General features: G+C 41.0%; 1 protein-coding gene across 4 annotated transcripts in view; it reads right to left on the bottom strand.

Annotated features, from left to right (window-relative positions):
- The window catches only part of SH3KBP1 (SH3 domain containing kinase binding protein 1), a 244,603-nt gene that overhangs the window by 155,429 nt on the left and 66,395 nt on the right, over positions 1-22,779 (bottom strand). The gene's annotated exons all lie outside the window — the stretch shown is intronic.

Genomic DNA, 22,779 nt, shown 5'->3' with positions numbered 1-22,779 from the left:
TTTGATGCACAGGGCAGAACCGGGTTCAGTGCTCCTGATGTAAAGGCAGGTAAGTCTGCTTCCCCTCTGTCAAAAAGCCCACAGAAGCAACCACCATAGCAGGAAGAAAAATATTAACTAGGAAAATATGACAAATGTTACCATAATTGACAGAAGCATATAGAGAGCCTGCTGTCAGAGCCGTTACTAACACTAACACATTTTGCAGACGACTACCTTTTAAGGTGATCAACTTCTTTGGCAGCACATAGAGAAAAAAAAATATGGTGGAGTTTCACGAAAGTAAACGCACAGAAAACAGCTTCCCAAGACTGCACAGTTAGTGCTTGTGAAGATGCACAATACCTCTCTACCAGCTTCTTAGGCAGACTTTAAAGGCCTACCTGCTTAACTGTCTATGCCTACTTTGCCAAAGCATCCAAAATATCACAGCCTTTCATATATCTTATCTTGAAACACCACCGAGGTAGACAAGTAGTGTCACCTCCACTTTATAGATAGGGAACTGACACACTAAAGAGGCTGAACAATTTGCTTATAACCATGTACCAAAAAATAAGGAAAAAATAAGTTACGTTTTGGCTCCAAGCTTTGTCCCACGTCAGAACCATAGAGCCACTTGCATTGGGAGGGACCTCAGCAGGTCTCTACTTCAATCTCTGGCTCAAAGCAGGGCCACCTCTGGGGTCAGACCAGGCTGTTCAAGGCTTTTCCCAGTTGGGTCTTGAAAATCTCCAATGACAGAGACTGTACAACCTCACAAGCAACCTGCTCCACTGCTTGACTGCTATTATAGTGACAAATATTTTCCTTATACCCAGCCTGAAACTTTACTTTCAAGTCCCGTCTACTCTCTCCTGTCCGCCCCACCAGGCACCACTGTGACAGGCCTGGCTCTGTCTTCTGTATGACCTCCTTGTGTGTATTGGAAGGTTCCCTCAAAGCTGTCTCTTCTCCAGGCTGAACAAGACCGCCTCCTTCACCATCTCCTCACAGGGCACGTGCTCCAGCTCCCACAGCCAAAGAACTTGTTCCAGTTTATCAATGTCTTTCTTTTACTGGTGGACTCAAAATGAGATGCTGTATTCTGGATGTGGACTACTGAGTGCCAGATAAAGCAGCATTATCGCTTCTCTCAATGTGCAGGCTGTTAATGCAGCCCATGACACAGAATCACAGAATCAACTAGGTTGGAAGAGACCTCTAGGATCATCGAGTCCAACCTTTGACCTAGCACCACTGTGTCAACTAGACCATGGCACTAAGTGCCAGACCTAGCCTTTTCTTAAAACACCTCCAGGGATGGTGACTCCACCACCTTCCTGGGTAGCCCCTTCCAATGCCTAATAACCCTTTCTGTGAAGAAAGTTTTCCTAATGTCTAACCTGAACCTCCCCTGGTGCAGCTTGAGGCTTTGTCCTCTAGCCCTGTTGCTAGTTGCCTGGGAGAAGAGGCCAACACCCACCTCGCTACAACCTCCTTTCAGGTAGTTGTAGACAGCAATAAGGTCTCCCCTCAACCTCCTTTTCTCCAGACTAAACAACCCCAGTTCCCTCAGCTGCTCCTCATAACACTTGTGCTCCAGACCCTTCACCAGCTTCGTTGCCCTTCTTTGGACTCGCTCCAGCACCTCAACGTCTTTCCTGAAGTGAGGGGCCCCAAACTGAACACAGTATTCGAGGTGCGGCCTCATCAGTGCCGAGTATGGGGGGACAATTACTTCCCTAGTCATGCTGGCCATACTATTCCTGATACAAGCCAGGATGCTGTTGGCCGCCTTGGCCACCTGGGCACACTCCTGGCTCATGTTCAGCGGGCTGTCCACCAATACCCCCAGCTCCTTTTCAACCGGGTCACTTTCTAACCACTCTTCCCCCAGCCTGTAACACTGTATGGGGTTGTTGTGGCCAAAGTGTAGGACCCGGTACTTGGCCTTGTTGAACTTCATGCCATTGGTCTCAGCCCTCTATCTAATCTGCCCAGATCCCTCTGCAGAGCCCTCCTACCCTCAGGCAGATCAACACTCCCACCCAACTTGGTGTCATCTGCAAATTTACTGAGGGTGCACTCAATATTCTCATCCACATCATCAATAAAGATATTAAACAGGACTAGGCCCAGTACTGAGCCGTGGGGGACACCACTAGTGACCGGACGTCGACTGGATTCAGTACTGTTCACCACCAGTCTCTGGGCCCAGCCATCCAGCCAGTTCTTAACCCAGCGAAGAGTGCACCTGTCCAAGCTGTGGGCAGCCAGAATGCCGTGGGAGACAGTATCAAAGGCTTTGCAGAAGTCCCAGTATACTCAATCTAAATCTACCCTCTTTCACTTTAAAACCATTCCCCCTCGTCCTATCACTACATGCCCTTGTAAGAAGTCCCTCTCCCACTTTCCTGTAGGCCCCTTCAGGTACTGGAAGGCTGCTAGAAGGTCTCCCCAGAGCCTTCTCTTCTGCAGCCTGAACAACCCCAACTCTCTCAGCCTGTCTTCATAGGAGAGGTGCTCCAGCCCTCTGATCATCTTCCTGGCCCTCCTCTGCACTCGCTCCAACAACTCCATGTCCTTCTTATGCTGGGGGCCCCAGAGCTGGATGCAGTACTCCAGGTGGGGTCTCATGAGAGCAGAGTAGAGGGGCAGAATCACCTCCCTCGACCTGCTGGCCATGCTGCTTTTGATGCAGCCCAGGATACAGTTGGCCTTCTGGGCTGCAAGCGCACACTGCCGGCTCATGTTGAGCTTCTCGTCAACCATCACCCCCAAGTCCTTCTCCTCAGGGCTGCTCTCAATCCATTCTCCGCCCAGCCTGTATTTATGCTTGGGATTGCCCTGACCCACATGCAGGACCTTGCACTTGGCCTTGTTGAACTTCATGTGGTTTGCACAGGCCCAGCTCTCAAGTCCGTCAAGGTCCCTCTGGATGGTAATTCACTGCCCTCTTCTACATCCCAGTGCCATAGCAAACTCCACCATCCCACAGCACTCTACCACACATAGGAAATACTGTAGATCTTATTTAGGTTTCCAGCATATCAGACATGAGCACTAACCCATAAAATCAAATTTCTATTTGAAGTTTCTGAAGTTGTTATCTGAGAACAGCATCAATTAAAACAAGAATTTCCAAGTCACTCTCTATAAGATGCACTTTAAACCTGAATTTCATAATTGTTTTTTTTAATCTTTTATGTCCCCAGTCCAATCGGTATTTCAAAGCCGAACTTTTACCTTCACAATATTAATACAGTTTTCTGTATCTGCACAAGGCATTTACTGTGTATCAGTATTCCATCAGCAGAGATAAAAGTTTTACAAACTGCTGCCCACCGAGGGTACAATGAATATTTTATCTAGTGCCATCACACAGGTAAAACAGTATCTAAAACCCAACTCATCACAGTAACCATCATAACTGAAATAACAAATGTGAATGAACATGTGTATGAAAGGTGAATGTGTCTGTGTGATAGATGCTGCTGTTGTTAGAAGAAGAAATATTGCACAGTTCTTGTATAAAAGTGAACCACATGATAATTTAAGAACACTGCATGCGTTTAGAAGAAAATGTTATATCACTTTCTAAAAAAATGGACTAGACTAATACATACATTATTCCACGAGCATTTTTTCAGACTTAAAAATTAAAATATGTAACAAATGAGTCCACCGAAAGTTTGTTGTATTGAAGCTTTAAATTTCTTTTGCAGCTAGGTGACAAACTCGCGGTATATTAAAAAATTATCTACAGTTTAAACAGAATTTGTGAGCCAAACAGCGCTCTCATGTGAACAGGACCACAAGACAACAGCTTACAGTAGACCCCATCCTGCCAGAACTTGCTTCCTGTATGTTATTAGTGTGGCATTTTCCATTCTTTATGTCAGAATGTAATTAAATCCCCAACTCACAAATTTTGAAACAACAGTACAATGTTTTTTACTTTTAAAATCCTATTTGCAACTTCAAAAGCGACAGAGAAAATTGCCTGCTATAAGCAAAAGCAGTGCTGCACCCTCAAGTCCCCAGACGCATGACTCTGGTGCCTTTGCTGCTAACAGCTTTTTGAGGAAGCCTTGTTCTGCTCCTGAAAAAATCAACAGGAATACAAGACAACTCCCAAACATTGGCATTTGTTTGTAGGGTGGGAAGTCTTACATTTCCTTTCTTGTCCACTATTCATGGAAAAAAGACAGACATACATGCCGAGCATCCGCTAAGGTGAAATTCATATAGAAGGTATAGCACTTTGCAGCCACCAAAATCGTTCAAGTATTGCTTTTTTTCTACCTTTCTACTACTGGTTTGGGCTACTTCTCATCACTGTTTCCTTTGGTGCTCATGAGAAGGGTCATAATTTTCATAGCTATTGCCCACAGTAACATGACATTTGACTAATCCCAGCAGCATGAAATTACAGATCCAGGAGGGAATTGGAAGGAAAAGTGGCAAATTCCCTAAACAGTGAAAACGGAAATCAAGCAAAAGCCAAGTCAGTCCTACTAAGTTAAATCATATCAGAAACACACTCATACTTAGCAAAACCCGATGGGAAGCCCATATCTAAGCGGCTCAGCACACATTCTGCAGCAGAGAAGTTATGCCAGCTTTAAACCGCCTCTGCATCTTTTCAATTAGAATCATAGAATCATTTGGTTGGAAAGGACCTTTAAGATCATCAAGTCCAACCGTTAACCTAATACTGCCAAGTCCACCACTAAACCATCTCTCTTGTCTTTTAAATACCTCCAGGGATGGTGACTCCACCACTTCCCTGGGCAGCCTGTTCCAATGCTTGATAACGCTTTTGCTGAAGAAATTTTTCCTACTATCCAATCTAAACCTCCCCTGACGCAACTTGAGGCCGTTTCCTCTCGTCCTATTGCTTGTTACTTGGGAGAAGAGACCGACACCCACCTCGCTACAACCTCATTTCAGGTAGTTGTAGACAGCAATAAGGTCTCCCCTCAGCCTCCTTTTCTCCAGACTAAACAACCCCAGTTCCCTCAGCTGCTCCTCATAACACTTGTGCTCCAGTCCCTTCACCAGCTTCGATGCCGTTCTTTGGACTCTCTCCAGCACCTCAACATCTTTCTTGAAGTGAGGGGCCCCAAACTGAACACAGTATTCAAGGTGTGGCCTCACCAGTGCCGAGTACAGGGGGACGATCACTTCCCTAGTCCTGCTGGCTGCACTATTCCTGATACAAGCCAGGATGCTGTTGGCCTTCTTGGCCACCTGGGCACACTCCTGGCTCATATTCAGCCAGCCATCAACCAACACCCCCAGGTCCTTTTCCACCAGGCAGTTTTCCAGCCACTCTTCCCCAAGCCTGTAGCATTCCTGGTCTTAGCCTATGGCACAAGACTTAAAAACATACAAACACAACCAAACAAAAGCTCCACACCTTAAGGAGCCTCACTGCTGTAGCCTGCAGCAAACATCAGTGCCAATGTTACATCTTCTGTCCTCAGTCTTCTCTCTAGTATTTCCTTTCTGCCTCTGCGCCGTCTTCTCTTCTATACTGCTCACCCTCGGGGACCTTCGGATTTTAGGACTTTTTTTCATCTTCAGCAGGTCCCGTCCACGACTGTCCGTTTCATCGCTAACACACCTCCTGGTCCATATTGCCTAGCCCTCTCCCATGCAGTGCCTGGGCATAGCTCAGCAAATAACCCAGCACACAGGCTGTTCCCAATAGGCAACGTGGAAGAGGCGAGCCAGCAGAGGAAAGGCAGGACAGAAGATTTTGCCATATGAATTGAGCTGTGCCTCTTATCCTTGGGACAAAGAAAGGAGCCCTAGTGCTGTTAAATTCAGAAATAATGACATATCCCTTTATATCTATCCCCACTCTTCCCTGCTGTAAAAAAATAGGTTATTACTCTAAGACACTATAATGCCCTACTGAAAACTGCATTTCTGCTTGAAAAATGGAGTGAAAACAAACACAAACAACTCTGGCCACATAGGTATACCAAGCCAACTCACTTTATTTCACCACAAAAAATACATTGAACATGACTATCTTGCATATTTGGTAAATGATGCAACTATAATGGCCCTAAAAGCTAGATGTTCCATCAGTAACGGTTATAGAAATCTCTCTGCATAACCCACTCATTCTAGATTTGCATAGAGCAGAAGCCTAACATGTGAGGAAAGAGTAGGCGAATGAGCTTGCAAACCCATGTGTACCAAAGGTGGCTTCTGGGAACTTTCCCCAGTGTATGACAAAATCCATTTCTGGTTCTGGTTTCAAGTTGAAGTTTGCATATATTATTTCTTTTAAAGCAGAAATTCTATGTACACAAAGAAGTAGAATGCAAACTTTCACTTAGGATGGGTGGGAGTTAGGAAGTCCCCAGTCTGCCATGGGTGGTTCAAGAACAGCTAAATTTAAATGCTAACGGAGGATGAACAGAAACTAGTAATGCCGTTGTGAGCTCAGGGACTGCTGTTCTTGAAGGACCAGCTTGTATATGAAAAGAGAGGAGAAACAAGAAAGATAACAGAATTTACTACATTATACGGCTCTAAAATACTGGAAAAAAATCAACCTAGAATTAGCTGTCTGCCCAGCAAGGACTTACAGTGTACCTCCTGACTAGGATTCTTGCACTTGTTTCTGGTGGTATTTTGACTACAGCCAATGTACTCACACCCTGATTAGGTACAACCGCTACTCACTGTGGGTCAATCTGCCCTCGAGTAGGACAAGGGGGGCTGGACAGGTACTGCGGCACATCTGTGGCATGCTGAATCTCCTCGGAAGGACACAGTGTGAGCATCTTCGCTAGGAATCCCTGTGGTGACACTAGTCAGACCAGACCCAATGACCTAGAGAGCCCTTTCCAGAACCAAGTTCACAAGACAAATGTCCATGGAGAGCCCCACACAGAGCCTCAGAAGGAGGGGATTGAAGGGATCCCAAGTGCAGTGCTTGGCTCTTCACCCCCACCACAAGCATCTCATCCACTCCTCCGATACTGAGATGTTTCTGCAGAATGAGCAGCTCACTCACATGGCCTGCCTGCAAAGAGGTAGGCTTTCGCAGCGTTAACAGCTTCAAAAAAATCTATCTGAACCTCATCAGTGGTACTATTTGATACTTGATTTTGCAGCAGTGCCCGGTATAAATGCCACAGGTCAAAATGCTGCATTTTTTCCTAGTCCACACAAAGATAATTGCAGGTTATTAGCAGATGATTTTCAAGGGGCTATGCCTCAGGAACTCACCCCATAAATAAAAGACCTCACATTTCAACCACTAAATCTAAACCAGGCCCTCTTGACACCACAATTTTTAAGACCGTTTCCACCTCCTGTGTATGTGGGTTTCAGAGTGATTCCAACATGATAAGCAGTTCTTACTGGGAAGAGGCATCCTCTATCAGAGAAATTCTGAAAAAAAGTCACTGTGAACTTTAAAAATAAACTTTAAGCCTGATTTGATGATATATTACAATTTCAAAGATATTATGGGAACATAAACATAGAGTACTCTGACGGCTCTTACACTTTGTATGCCCTTTTAATGTCTAAAACAATTATTATTTTTTTTGTAACTAGGCTTCAACCACACTGCATAGATGCCAACAGCCGAATCACCATGAAAAGATAATTTTCTTCCAGCAATCTTTGAAATATGGTTTCTCTACAGAAACACAAAATCCTAGATGATAGTTGAGCTGCTTATATTTGGATCTTCTCTAATCCAATTTTACATCAGTATGAGCCACAGAAAATTTGTAAGATATTTTTTGTAAGCTTGTGAGCTTTAGAACATGACAAAATATTAACCAACAACAAACTATATAATGTGATGAAATTCCATCACATAGCAAAATACAACATATTGAAGCATACCTGTACCCTATTAAATGGCTATTTCAACCTATAAAATCTAGAAATTAAGCATCTTTCATCTTTTTTAAGTCAAAAACTCTTACTCATTGACATGACACCTGCCCTGTCAAGCTGGAGAGACAAAAAAAGTGGTTAACGTTTTTCTACAGTTGTTTGCAAGATCTAGCTTTGTTTTCAGAATTTCATCATACATTACCTTTCAAGGAAAAAGTGTATTCTATCTGTGTGCCTACATGCTGAAGTTTCCGCTCATCTATCAAAAAGCTTCCTTTAATTTATAGCAAATGCTTGAATTAGGTCAGCCACAAAAGTTAGTTAGTTTCTGTTACCAAGTCTGAAGGAAAGTACAAGAAATTCTGCCGTTTTCACTACACCAAAGTTTTGAGATTTTTTTGCTCTAGCAGTTCTGACTCTTACAGGAAACTCAACTGAAAACACTTAAGGAAATTGCTGCAACCCTTTCTGTGACTGTAAATGCAATAAAATGCTATTCTGTGCTGCTGCAGATATGAAATGCTACAGCCAACATTTCATTCCTCGTAGTTGTTGGGAGCCATGAAAAAATATGAGAAAAATCACTATCAGACTACAAGGTGATTGATCTATGGCTTCCACGTGCAAAGGGAAAAACAGTTCTTGCATACTGGAAGCAAGAGGTTTAATCAAAATCAAAGCTTTTTGAAAACAAAACACAGCCATACTGAAAGAGTTAAAAGCTGAGAAATAATGAGGCTTTCATAATTTAAAACCTACAGCCTGTACATTGCTTGAAACCAAATATGGGAGCAGGAATAAGAACCCAGAATCATATGCAGCCTGGGGGAAACCAGGCAACACATTTGAATTATCAAAAGATGACAATGGAAATGTCAGGAGCGCTTTGGCCCCTCTAAGATACAGAATACTTTCCCTTTAATCTCTTTTCTCAAAAACCATACTTTACATTTCAAGAGATAACTGCCACCACGATTTCCTGCAAACAATGTCTGCAACTTCAAACAATATATGAACTGTATTACCCATTTATATTAAAATCTCAAAATATAACTCTGCTGCAGAGTACATCAATGCAATATTTAGTCCTCTTGAGTCATTTCCTGTGACATTTTCACTAAAACTAGTTAAGAGTTATTGAATAATTATAAATGTGCCTAGATATAAACGCAACTCTGATACTGTCAGGACTCTTGTAGCTCTACTATGAAATAAACGTATCTGGCAGCAAGGTTGGAACAAACCTTCCTAGAAACTGAACTAGCATCAATGTGAAAATTATTTTCAACCAGAAAGATGGTGGCAGCACTAGAATCCAGTATGTCTTCACAGCACTGGCCTTAAACTCTATAAAAAGCAAAATGACAATGTTTCAGAGACAATAAAGAAACTACCTAGCTTTTATTTTCCTGGTTTCTGCATCACTTGAGATTCATTAGCCTTTGGCTTCTGCTTTCTAGGGCAATTACCAGCTCCAAGACACAGAGGCACAACATGGGACCTTCAAGCACCATGATCAAGACTGCGATATCTCCATTAGCTGGTCATGACAGGAGACACTTACCAGTGGCTCTGTCAGCAAGTAGAGCAGAAAGGACAGCTTGGAGAGTGCACTTCCTCAGCAGTGACCCCCAGCTTCCAACAGCTGCATAGATCCCATACTGCTATTGCACACATCATCTGAGCTCATGACAAAAGTTAAGCTCCTATTTCCCTACAGCAGGATTCCACATCCTCTTCTCCTCTTTCACTATCAGCTTAACCCAAGTTTACAGTAAACATGTTCCCAATTGCCTGTCAGGCATATGACATAATCTTTGGAAAAAAAATAGGGTTACAGTTCATGAGCCTCCTAGTTTGTGCTAGTACTGCCTAGTTCTGGGGTTGTTTCTAATCCGCAGCCTCCTAAGCCCCTCAAAGAGTTCTTTGGTTTCTGTATCTACCCTTCAAAATCAAGTCTATTTCTCTGGCTCACATGACTTCTATCTGATTTACGGCTTGATAAAGAAAACCATTATTTGTTCACTGAGTTTTACATGCTGAACAGAACATCTATTCCAGCAGTAACAGTAGCAGTATGCACTATGAAGCACGTTAAGGATGAAGGCTCTGACGTGCCTCACCCTCCTTTTTTTTCTTGTTGTGTCACATAAAAAAATGATGCAACCTTCTGGTTTGCTCTCTCCCAGGGCAAATAAGCTCTTGAACACCATCCATGTACAGTCAGAAGCGCTGCTTGCATGGCTGCTCAGGTAAGCCCGTGGCGCCGCCCTTGCTTCTCAGATGGAAGGTCTTACGAACACTGCAAAGCTTCCTGTCAGGACGCTGCTCAGCTATTTATGGTACGCATCTAGAACCTAGCCTGCACGATCATAAATTCATTACATAGCAGTAAGTAAAGGCTTCAACAGCCCATCTGTCATGTGCATTGGTCTTGCAGCACCTAAATATTAATTTTATTATTACTTTTAAACGAATTAATTTTATTAACTAAATTTATTAAATTTAAAAATTATTAATAAATATGAAAATTAATAAATTTATTTGATTTATTTATTAATATTTATTAACTTTACGTAATATAGAGGCAACACCTCAAACATCTGGGACAATATATAAGGTCACATGAAAACATCCACGTAAAAAATTACTAGTTGTGATCTAGTGCAAACAACTTGCAACCAACAAAATTACTATGAAATGACAAAGCAACCCATTGTTATGAAAGACAATTAACTCCTATATCCAGTGTATGCTACATTAACTGCAAAAATACTATGCCACTGGAGGCACAGTACAACCAGCTCCTGCTTAAAATGCTGGTAACTTCTCTGTGATATCCATGCCTGAACATTCCCTGTTTATCCCAGCCTGAGATGCCTGTGCTATGATGCTCTCCCTACCACAACTCTAAGGAGGCTGCACTCTGCCACACCTGAATTCCTCTGTTCCTCTCCTACACACCAATACCCAGTATGCTACAGCAAACTGAAGCCCCTCTTTTAAAGCATCTCCACATTCTTCCTGTTTTGATACAGCTTTGTTACATCTTTTGTACATCCTTCTGATAATAAAAGGTCTTCTGGATAGGATATGCACTCTTGCATAAGGAGAAAGCCTTCTGCTTTTAGAAAGCTGAGTGAATGTTTTATAATAAAATTAACAAAACTCTCAGATTGGTTAAGTCTTATGCAATCTTTCAGCTCTGTTTTCAGATGAACATGAGTGTGTTTTCCTGTGTCCATTCAGGTCAAGAAAAATCTCCTTGTTCCATGCCCTTAGCCTCAGACTTCATTCTTCAGTTCAAAAGGGGACAGCTCATGTTCACTTATATCATCTAGTTTTTTTAAAAAAATTACCAAAAAAAAAAAAAGAAAATAATAAAAGAACGGGCAAAGGAAAAAAAAAAAAGAGACTATGAGAAACAGCAAGGAAGAAAAGTGGGGAGCACATTTTAAAAAATGCATACCAAATATACAACACCAGTTGTCTCAGAGAAAGTCAGGAGGTAAAAAGAATACCCCTCTGCTCATTGCAGTCTGGGTCCTGGAGACATGCTTGGCTACAGCAGTGATTAGCTTCACTACCACCAGGACAAGCAATTCATTACATCTTAATGCACTTAATGGACCAAGGCTGAAAATTATAATTAGAGCAATAAAAAAAGTCAAATAGGAAAAACATGCTATGCTGGGTGCTGGATGCCATTGCCAGCTTCTGGATTCATCCTGATCCCAACATTGGCATGCTGAGGAGGGGAGAGAGTTCCAGGCTGATGTTCTGTTCCTGATCTCCTCTCTAGCAGGTACTCTAACAGCACCTATGGATCCCACACCATGGTGGCAGAAAAAAATTACAGTTACCTCTCTCTGAGATGTTACAATCTAGGTGTAAGAAAAAGTATAACTGATTAACAGAAACTGCAGCTGTCAGGAAGCATGAAGGAGCAGAAGTGATCAGCACGGGCCAGGTGCATAAGCACTTATCAACATTTGGTAAGTGCTGTGACAAGACATCTTTAAGGAAGTCTTTGAAAGACAGCAGGAGAGTTCTTTATATGCAGGTTCCCCAGGGGGGTGAGAAGCACAAAAGCAGAAGCTTGTTACAAATTTATTAGAGAGATGAGGAATACAGAACTTGTCACCAGAACAGGGACACACAGTCCCGCTACCCACGCAAGAGGCACTGAGGAGCTGGTAATCCAAAGACTCTAAAGTTGCAGAGCTGGACAAATTGCAGAGCTGATATGGGCTTCGCATTTCTGAAACCTTACAGAGAATTGCAAGACACAGAAGAAATTGTGTGGCTGCAGCAGGTTTCATAATCTGCAGGTGAACTGGAGGTGACCTCCTTATTTCGTACTGCCATTAAGCTGTCTGCTAGCTCCCACCAGTGAACCCTGCAGCACACACTCCTCCCCAGTTTTAATGTGTGACTGAGAATTTATTCTGCTTTACATATTTAGCAATGTATATGAGAGTGGGGTTAAGGGCATGAGACACTGCTGTCGCAGGGATTGCCATGGGGATGATGCTTTGCAACCAGCCTCTTTAACTGGTGCCCTCCTCTTCCTCTCTCACCTCCGTAACCTTCGTGACAATGGATGGCCAGCCAGGCTTTCATCAGTTGGACCTCCTGCCTTTCACCTGTGTTTAGCAACAGCACAGTACAATCTGTACATGTTTCAGCTGCAGGTGCTTAGAAACACAAGCATGCTCCCTGCATCTGTGAGTACTGTGGCGAGGTACTGCAGGGAGGCACAAAAGGTGCTTCTCTACCAGCTCCCTCTCAGTCCAGCTCCAGCTGAGTGAAATTATTCAAGTAATTTCACTTTTTAACAGAATTAAGTTTCTTCTCACAAAGGCTCCATTTTCATCCAACTATAAGAAGCATTATTACTTTGCTTAAAAGTGCAATGTCATTCCTCATTTCTTCGAGCAGAGTGGGATACGCCAGAATTTAGCATGTTAATAGTTACCCCCCACAGGCACCTGGCCATATTAAAAAGGTCTACATATTAAAAGACTACAGTTTAGGAGGGTAATAAATGGATATTTCATGTAGTAGAAATATTTCTGTCATCAGTATAAAAAGCCCTGTGTGTATTACCACACAAAGCAAACCTGATAAGATATACAAGAAACTACTTGAATGCATGAATTTCCAGGGTTGTATTTGTTCCTTCACACAACCATACAATTTGAAGTAGATAACCAATACAGAAAAAGAGACAACATACATTCTTAGAAAAAAGCAATGAGAGACATTATCACAAATTGTAAGGTGTTAGAGATAACCAGATAAACTATCTCCATGACACAGACACGTTCAGAGAGAGACTAAGTAGCACAAATCCTTCATGCAGAATCCTATCACACACCAGATGATCCTTAACAGCAGGATTTTCTAATGAGAGCATTAACTGACTCATTCAGTATTTTGCATTCTCTGTTTAAAATTGTGTGGAAGAATTTTTTTATGAAAGGATTTATCTTCTCTAAATGATATATTCTACAGCGAAAAAGAAACAAAAAAACAAAAAAAAACACCAAAAAAAAAAAAAAAAAAAACAAAACCTGAACAAAAGTCATTGTGCTACCCAAAACATACAAAATACAAAATATACAGCTGCACAGAATTTCAACATTTTCATTTCAACCACACTTAAAAAAAAACCTGGTGATGGTCCAAACAGCCATTTTTCTTTCCAAATAACAAGTCAGGAAAAACTATAAAAATTCCTATAGAAGTCTTTAATCACATAATTCTACATTATAGAATTAGGAACTGTGCCATAAAAAGGTCTGGGCAAATTACACAGATTTCTATTGTTCTTTGATAGACCTGTCTTCAAATACATGCTACGCTATTAAATCAGCCCAATTACTCAACCCTCTACAGTGTACAGCTATAAAGGTCATGCAGAGAAGTCCACTGCACCTACAAAGACAGGGCAAGCATGTAATTCCACTGCATGTAAAATTAAAATTGAGGTTCCTAAAGATGCATCGGTATTTTAAGAGTCTCCTCAGACAAGCCAAGGCTTTTTTCAATAAGAAAAAAAGGCTCATGAAAATATTTATCTGCAAAGATAGTTACAGTGTTACAGGATTTTTAGGGTTTTGTTTGTTTGCGTAACCAGCTGTATGAAAGCTAGCAGGCATTAATGAAATAAGATCCTGGATTAAATCAGGGTTAATGAGATCAGGAGTAGACACATCATTATTGAAATCACACACCATGTGAACAGTATGCATTGCCAGACTTGTAAATCAGAGATTAGAATTTAACACTCTTCCTTCTGCAGTCTGACAGTTTAGGGCTAGAGGTCTCTTTATAAATATTGCTGGCATCCACAGCTGCCACACAAGAAAATGTATTACGATTCCAGTTTTTCCTGGTGCTAAGCACCAAAAATTTCAAGAAGGAACCAAAGGGAGAGGCAGTTCCTCAGCATTTCTGACAGCCACGTTCCTCAAGTTTTACAATCCTTGCAGCTGTCAAGCAAAATTTGGTATTTAATTATTTTTCTTCTTAATCTGACCTTGCTTCCTGCAAACATTACACTAGGTACAGGTTAATTCATGTGAGTTTGGAATAGGGCTATACACCTTGTGGATTCCTTTTTGTCTAGTACAGCCTTCTGAGTTCCAGAATGTTGCTGATATCATAGAATCATTTTGGTTGGAAAGGACCTTTAAAATCATGAAGTCCAACAGTTAACCCAGCACTGCCAAGTCCACCACTAAACCATGTCTGTAAGCACCACATCTACTTATCTTTTAAATACCTCCAAGGATGGTAACTCCACCACTTCCCTGGGCAGCCTGTTCCAAAGATTGATAACCATTTCAGTGAAGAAATTTTTCCTACTATCCAATCTAAACCTCCCCTGGTGCAACTCATCCTGTCATTTGTTACCTAGGAGAAGAGACCAACACCCACCTCGCTACAACCTCCTTTCAGGTAGTTGTAGACAGCAATAAGGTCTCCCCTCAGCCTCCTTTTCTCCAGACTAAACAACCCCAGTTCCCTCAGCTGCTCCTCATAACACTTGTGCTCCAGACCCTTCACCAGCTTCGTTGCCCTTCTTTGGACTCGCTCCAGCACCTCAACGTCTTTCTTGAAGTGAGGGGCCCCAAACTGAACACAGTATTCAAGGTGCGGCCTCATCAGTGCTGAGTACAGAGGGACGATCACTTCCCTAGTCCTGCTGGCCACACTATTTCTGATACAAGCCAGGATGCTGTTGGCCGCCTTGAACACCTGGGCACACTCCTGGCTCATATTCAGCCAGCCGTCGACCAACACCCCCAGGTCCTTTTCCACCAGGCAGCTTTCCAGCCACTCTTCCCCAAGCCTGTGGTGGTGCATGGGGTTGTTGTGCCCCAAGTGCAGGACTCGACACTTGGCCTTGTTGAACCTCATATTGTTGGCCTTGGCCCATCAATCCAGCCTGTCCAGATTCCTCTGCAGAGCCTTCCTACCCTCAAGCAGATCAACACTCCCACCCAGTTTGGTGTCATCTGCAAACTTACTGACGGTGCACTCGATCCCTTTGTCCACATTGTTGATAACGATATTAAAGAGAACTGGCCCCAGTACTGAGCCCTGGGGAACACCACTTGTGACTGGCCACCAACTGGATTTACCTCCATTCACCACAGCTATGCTCATCTCCAGCGGTCGTTCTTTTTCCAGTACGTCTGGTACACAAAAGTTTACTTCAAAGATCAAAGAGGTCATTTTTTAGAAAAAATAGAGACGAAACTGGAGAGATTCAGAGAAAGAATTTTAATAATCCCCATTAAAAGATGTCCCAGAACCATGGAAACCCCTTTATAAAAAGTAGGTCACATGTTTCTTTGGAGGTCTTAGACTTAATCCTAAAGACTTGATATTTAGAAAAGATAGCCCTATTCATAAAGTCTTAACAGCTGAGAAAATGGACCCAAACCTTAAACTACAGGTCTCAAAAATTCCCTGGCTGACATGGAGAAATGCAGCAGCTGTCCTCTACACTTTAGACTACTTTCTCTTAGTAGAGTGGAGGTCTCCGGACAAAGCTTTTCATGGTAGAACCTCTATGCCTTTCATATGTTCGGTCTGCTCTTTTACAACTGTAAAAAAAGAACAAGAAGGCAGAAGTGAGATGGATGAGTCTATCTATTCAAGCAGAACAACCTTCTATATTTTGGTCTTATCCAAGACAGAGGAGGTATAAAGAATGCAAACAATAGAAATAACCACGCTCAACTGATCCAGAACAGCAAAGAGTGTTGCTCAAAACTAAAAAAGGTGTGATGAGTGCTACCTGAGAGAGTTTGCTATACCATTGGCATTTGTAGGAGAGGTGCAGCCTAGCATCTCAGATAGGAGAAGATTTGGTGACCACGATCCTCACCTCAAATTACTCAATCCCATAATTACTCAATGTTTGCAAAAGAGATTGGCATGTTACCTTTGAAGTAATGCATCACACTGAAACTACCTTTGCAGTTTCTCAACCTAGTGTTTATTCAGCCAGCACGAAACTTTAAACAAACTTTCACGGGTATCAGAGCCACACAGGCTCATTGGCTTGTACTAAAAGAACAAAAAAAAGTAGAGGACATATTATAGTCAAGTTCACATGAGAAAAACTGATGTGTATCTGCCTAGCACACATAGCAGGATTCCTGTTTACAGATGAGTTGTGTGAGAAAGTACTATCTTTGTTTGGATAAGTCTCCTTCCAAGCAGAGATAGTCATTTTATGGTGTTTCCCAATGTGACATGTGGTGCTGGTATGCATGAGGCTCACTGCTATTAAAAGCCCAGCCTTATAAACAAGACAGAGGTGAAAGAAAAGTACTAATTATATAGTTCTGCTGAGGGGAATGGAAAGTTTGAAGATGAGAGTTAAAAGAAAGCAAGGAGACAGCAGGTGCATAGGAGTCATCAAAGATGAAGAAATGGTGCAGTCTGGCCATATATAAAGATATATTGGAACTCCAGGACTGACTCGTCTGAATGTGCTCACCTTGTTGAGCATCACTGAATGATGATGCAGACTGACTCAGCAAGCAGAAACATGAAGATTTCAGCAGCCACAAACTCCTACAGAAATTGCCTTTAGGTACTTTTTAATTTAAAAACTTAATACATAAGTTTTCATTTCTACATTTAAACGAGAATCAAGCGGAAAAAGTTGCATATGCTGTATGTGGAAGGAAGACCTACCTGTTCATCCAAGCATTAGCAATTCTTTTTAATCAGGCTTTTTGCTGACCAACTTATCAAGAAAAGAACAATCCATTTTAGAACAGTTGATACACTCGTGGTCTGTGAGTGCTGAAGGCTGAGGGAAGACACTGAGTATTATTCCTACGTGTTGAAGAGGGCTCACCTACATTCAAGTAGAGACTTTAGTGTCACCTTAACCATGAAACTGCTATGTCTCCAATTATATACATGCAGAACTGTGCCTTAAAATGCTGCTAAATATCAACTTGCACGACTCTTAGCAAGACAGGAAAAATGACAATACATGACTTAGCTTTTGTTCCCCTACAGCAGCTTATCCTGAAAGTAGCTCTCTGCTGTAAAAGATAAATGTGTGTGCATGCAACATACAAATCTGAGAAAATCAAGCCACCAGAAAAGTCACTTGATAATTAATATAAATACAAACATGTCTTGAAAAAAATAGGGAGGAATCTCATTTAGTAGAAGAGAGTATCCTTCCATTTGTGACAAAGACTGAATTCAAGAAGCTGCAGGCAAAGCTGAGTATTTCTTCCAGGCAATTCACAAGAGGATTCTCTATCCATCCTGTCCCTGAACTGTATTTCTTACTGAAAAGGAGAAAAGCAACACTCCTTCTCCCAGCTACTCTGACAGCTTCTAGAAATTAGAGGATATTCCAGATGTATTTAGATTTAAACTCCTTCAACCGCAAACAGCTTCAAGTTCAGATGTAGGGGTTTTTTTTACCTTCACAATATTAACTTTGACACATCAGAGCAGAAACCACTTGGCTCCTTTGTTTTCATTGGGAACTCTTCTTGACATATTTACTTCGGGTCAAGAAGTATACTTTACACATACGTATTCCTACTGATCTTAACAGGCGTGGTCATGCAGTAAAATCTTTAGGCATTTTAAGTAAGGATAACTTCCTCTGCCCCTTGGAAACAACACAAAACCTAGTAATGCTCAGTCTTCTGAATAACAATTAATGAGGAAAAAGTGGCTGACTATTGACAAGCAATAGCAAAAATCACCCAATCACACTATATAAAGATTAATGAAAATACAGAATCACTGGCATTTTAAGATGTAGCTGTTACATGCCATGAAACCACCTCCCTCACTGTCCCCCTTTGCTAGCTGTATCTGGAGATAACGGGCAGATACTACATACTTGTATGTAAATACTCTCCAAAGGCTGTATTAAAACTTATCGAATATTCAAGAATTTGAAACACACACATGCAAAACCAACTTTTATTTTGATGGCCTATTAAAACCTGTCTGATTAGAAAAAAATTAGGAAGGAGCAAATATTTATGCTGCAAGTGGTGTACTAACCGCTTCAAATTACAATTCATATTCCATATATCACTCATAACTTTGAGTTATATGATTCCAATTCTTCTTCTATGGGACACTAAAAAGAAAAGAAAAAAAGCCTCATTTATTTGTGGAAGAGGGCCCTGAAAGAACATCATCAGCACAGGAAACCGAACATGTGCAGTTTAAGAAATCTGTACTGAACAAGCTGTATCTAAAAGCCCATTCCTCAGGAAAAACAAGACCCGAAACCTGTGAGCACTTCTTGCACTGTGAATGCACTGTTCCTCTCCCTCTGTGATCCAGGCTAGATAGGGGAATACTGAAAAATACAAAAGTTATCTAGGAGAACCTGCACACCAGGAGTTAAAAAAAAAACAAAACAACAAAAAACATAGGTGTGCTCTACTTTGTTAACAGTACACTTATAATCACAAATCAACTAACAGACTACTTCAGGAAAGTCATTAACCACTCTAGGCAAGGCCTGTGATGGACACTTCCCAGAATTGACGGGAGTAGTGGACTTGGTACAGAGATCTCTGAAAAGGAAACAGGGATAAATACGCATCATACTACACTGAAGAGCATAAAAGGAGAAGTGATCCCTTTCAATCCCACTTTTCACGTCTCTTCTGTCCCTCCAGCACATAAGTTTTGCACAGTCAGTGACTATTTCATTGAATTTGTAAGTATTTATGGGTATTTTCAGACCTGGGCATTTTCAACACTTATTTCATTATCTACCATCTACACTATCACTAAATTTAAGTTGGCACAGACTACAGGGCACGAGGAAAGAGTTTGTTTGCTTTGGACTTCATTTTTTCTGGAGTACTGAACAGGGTGTGAACAGTGACAAGAATCACATGTGCCCATTGAATAGCTGAAGTGCTCGGGCAAGGGCCTTCATCTAGAAAGGGGGGAAGTAATTTATCATTATTACTTGATATGCTTTTTTAAAAAAATCATTCACTTCCTCAGCTAGATAAGCTTTATCTCACATCCACTGTGGCCAGGTCCACTCAAATAAACATGCAATAACTAGAAGAAACCATAAAAAAAACCAGAAAAGAAGCTTGAGTATAATAAGTGCTGTACTGGCCAAGTACTGGTCAATTCCATGTTTCCTGAATTCTTAAATATTTATTAAATACACACACAGCTTGTCTGGTCTCCATTTATCTACACAGTTACACAAATCCTTAAACAGAACCAAGTACCCGTTAACATTAACATCATTGACAATTTAACGGGAAGTCATTTGCCATTTGGAAAACAAAGGCTGAAGACACAGGTAATCAAAAACAGTATTTCAGCCTCTGCCTTCTCCCTCTTTATCACATGGCACAGTATTTTGTTCTTCTCTCAGGTTCTCCTGTACCTCATAACACTGTCTTCAGTATGACTGTTTCACTGATTAGCAATGAAAAATAAAACAGTTCAGTTTTCAATAACATGAAACTTCCTTTCATACTTCCAATTTTCTATTTATTCAGATCCGTTGACAAGATACATATATGCAATTCTCAAGGAGCTCCTATATATCTACTTATTTGTCGCAGTTTCTCTCTGAAGTTTTTCCTATTCAGAATTTAAATTTTGAAAGTCACTCTCCACATAAAGATGCTTCTAAGGGCAGAAAATAAGACTGTCTTTCATTTAGTTACTCAGGTTTCCTGCTAGATCAGTGGCACCTCAAAATATTTACCCAGATTTCTGAAGTGTGCAGGAAAAACTGGAAAAGCATACTATTCCTTTTTCACAAAATCATAACTCTGTCCTTGTCTTTGGATATTTATTTTCATTCACTCAAAATTTGTGGCACTTGGCCACAAATTACACTTTTCAAATAAGTATTATAAAAACATTGCTAAACCTGGTCTCAGTAAGAATTTTTGGTCAAACACTTTTACCAGCTCTTCAAAATTTATAGCACATTTTTAAAACAAGAGAGAAAATTCTATTTAATCACAAGAATTACCATAACTCTATTTGTCTTGAGTTCTTAATTGACACACACATGTATCTTATACGCAATAAGGTTAATTGAATAAAACCAGAGAAAATTAGAATCAATCTTCACAGTGTATTTCTGAAGATCAGCAATTTTTAAAGTACCCTCTGTACAGCACAGCTGAATTTTACCTCCAATCTCTTCTCAATCCACACTTTTTAAACTTCTTTCCCTATTTTAACAACATGAGATGTCCAAAAGTAAAGATGCCATGAAGACTATTTTGATCCAAAATATTTTCCAGACTCCACTATTCTACAGTGTCTTAGGAAATTATTTTGTATAAATGAATACCAAAACTGTATAACTGTTCAGTTTATTAAATAACAAAAAAAATCTAAGTTGCCATAGTATATGCAAAATCCTTTTGAGAATGTAAAAGGCAAGACAGTAGTCAGCTGACACTCATTTACACTCCATTTCATTTTGTAAGCTTTATTTCATAAATCTAATCTTTCCCAATTAAGTGGCTGCTTTAATTCAATTATTTAAACAAAGAACACTCTGAGTCTTTCAATCTTATTCCTCAGTCACTGCTTGAACGGGTGTTTGTTGGATACATTACAAAATGATCATAATCTAAAAGTGACCAGCAGAAATTCTGTCCAAATGGACTCTAAGACAGTGCTGAGAAATCTAGCTGAGTCATGAAACTTGCAAAAGTTGCACAGATTTGCCCACATATTTTTCTCAAAAAAGGTATCCCACTTCAACGCTATCAAATATGGAGGTGGTTATTTAGATTTTAACATGCTGAACTCAATTCCATGCTTGTGTGATCCAGTTTGAAGCATAAGTGGCAACACTGACATCACGAGCATCACCTGGAACTCCAACCAGGTAGTAACAACAGTCAGTTCCTGGCTGAAGAAGTTGAGAAGTCTTCTATTTGCAGGCCAAAGAGCAATGATAAACAGGGTTTAACAGTAGCAAGAAAAAAATGCCTGGTAGTTCTCATCCTGTCACTTTACATATGAAAAGTTAGCTTTATGTATTTGTAAAGACTTTCATAGCAGAAAAAGCACATTAGACCTGTCTTTTTGTTATTCAAAGGAAGTAAACCCACAGTTGCATCATTCAGGTGTCAGAGAAAAAAACAAAACAAAACCCCACGAGTATCTGACCCCAGCCAGATGTCACTTTTGCCTGTTGCAGTGATGTCACCTTTACCAGTGTAGTATCATGAAGTCATTATCTTTATAACCTTTTATGCTGGACGTGTACCCTGCTGAACCACTGAATCTCAGGAAGGCAAGCAGTAAAACCACCACAAGACACTTTTTTACCATTAGCATTTTGTACAGACTGTCAACAAAAATTAAGCCTTAAAAATTGAGATACAGGCTTGAAGATGAAGGTTTTATTCACAATATATTCACATCAAGCTGCTGATCATTTCTAAAGTGGATTTTTGTTACAAACAGCTTGAAATTAAGAGCTCAAAGATACGAGAACCAGCTCCAAAGCCTGTACATAATCAAACTTTACTTTCTACCCATCCCATTTGCTTAGGGGCAGAAGAAAAGCCCATTGTGCAACTCTCCTTTCAGTGCTAGATGCCCTAAAAGGAGTGAAATCAGCTCTGCTAGGCTATCTGGGCCTGGAAGGTTTTTGGTTAAGATGCAAAAAAAGCAGAGGAATCCTCAAAATGGGGGTGGGACAGGGCATGGGAACAGAGAGAAATGAGGGGGAAAAGAAAACTTAGCAACAAGCAGTGTGCAGGTAAAGAACCCTTCAACATAAAGGTATTCTGTCTTTCCACATAGCACTCTGCCTTCTGCCCTCTGAAATTATAGAGGCTACCTGGTAAGAAAATAAAAACCATCCTGTTTGTTTTTAAAAGGAAATACATATGCTGAATTAGATCCAAAACCTAATGAAAATGTCTGAGATTCAAGTCTAGCAGACTGGGAAGAAAGCCTCTGAACAACAGAACATTTGTACAAGGTAGTATCCGCCTTGTATCCAAGGGAGCCTGCTTGGTTTTTTCCCTTCGTGTGTTGAGGTAGTCTTTTGTAAATTCACACCTAGAGTAACCATGCAAGAAAGCTTCCAGAGAGGCTGGCGATTGGGACAGGCTGCAAACCAGCCTCTCCGAATTTCCTTAGACTAGAGCGTAGTCCTGTAAACACCCTTATAACAGCCCCTTCTCAGCCAGTAAGTACGCATTATGACACTAAGAGGCTGTGCTGATGAAAGGGAAAGCAATACAAATCCTACAATAACAGGCATGTTGAAAATGATCCTGCTAACATGTTTCACCTAATTACATGTGGTACTTGAGAAGAAAAAGAGTTTGTCACTGAAACTCACTATTCCTATAACAATCAACACCTAAGAGGAGGGAA

Source organism: Nyctibius grandis, chromosome 2 (genome assembly GCF_013368605.1).
Source record: "Nyctibius grandis isolate bNycGra1 chromosome 2, bNycGra1.pri, whole genome shotgun sequence".
NCBI lineage: Eukaryota > Metazoa > Chordata > Aves > Nyctibiiformes > Nyctibiidae > Nyctibius > Nyctibius grandis.
Note: the sequence above shows the minus strand (reverse complement) of the source record. Positions and strands in the feature narration are given on the sequence as shown.